Here is a 366-nt window from a genome sequence, read left to right as displayed (position 1 = left end):
TATATATATATATATATATACATACACTTAAATACCAGTTGTAAACATAATAATATCTTCAACCTGATCATACTGGAGAATGAACTGTGTCAAAGAGGAAATAGTTTCCAGCTACTATCAAACGTCAAACTATTTCCTAAATTATTCAGATCTGTCCCTGGATGCAAGACCCATCCATTACAAAACTACAGTAGCTGCTGCTGACAGCAAGAAACATTTTCGTAAGAGGACGAACCTCCCTGTAACACTCACTCTAACAAGTCTGGAAAGTTGCATAAACCCAAAATATTTACTGAGGAGCCGCAACTCTTGCAAGGGCTGTTCCCTGGGAATCTGGAGCCGGGAGCGTAATGAGCTACTGTACAG

Source organism: Macrobrachium rosenbergii, chromosome 52 (genome assembly GCF_040412425.1).
Source record: "Macrobrachium rosenbergii isolate ZJJX-2024 chromosome 52, ASM4041242v1, whole genome shotgun sequence".
NCBI classification, from domain to species: domain Eukaryota; kingdom Metazoa; phylum Arthropoda; class Malacostraca; order Decapoda; family Palaemonidae; genus Macrobrachium; species Macrobrachium rosenbergii.
The sequence above is the reverse complement of the archived record's forward strand: the minus strand, read 5'-3'. Positions refer to the sequence as shown.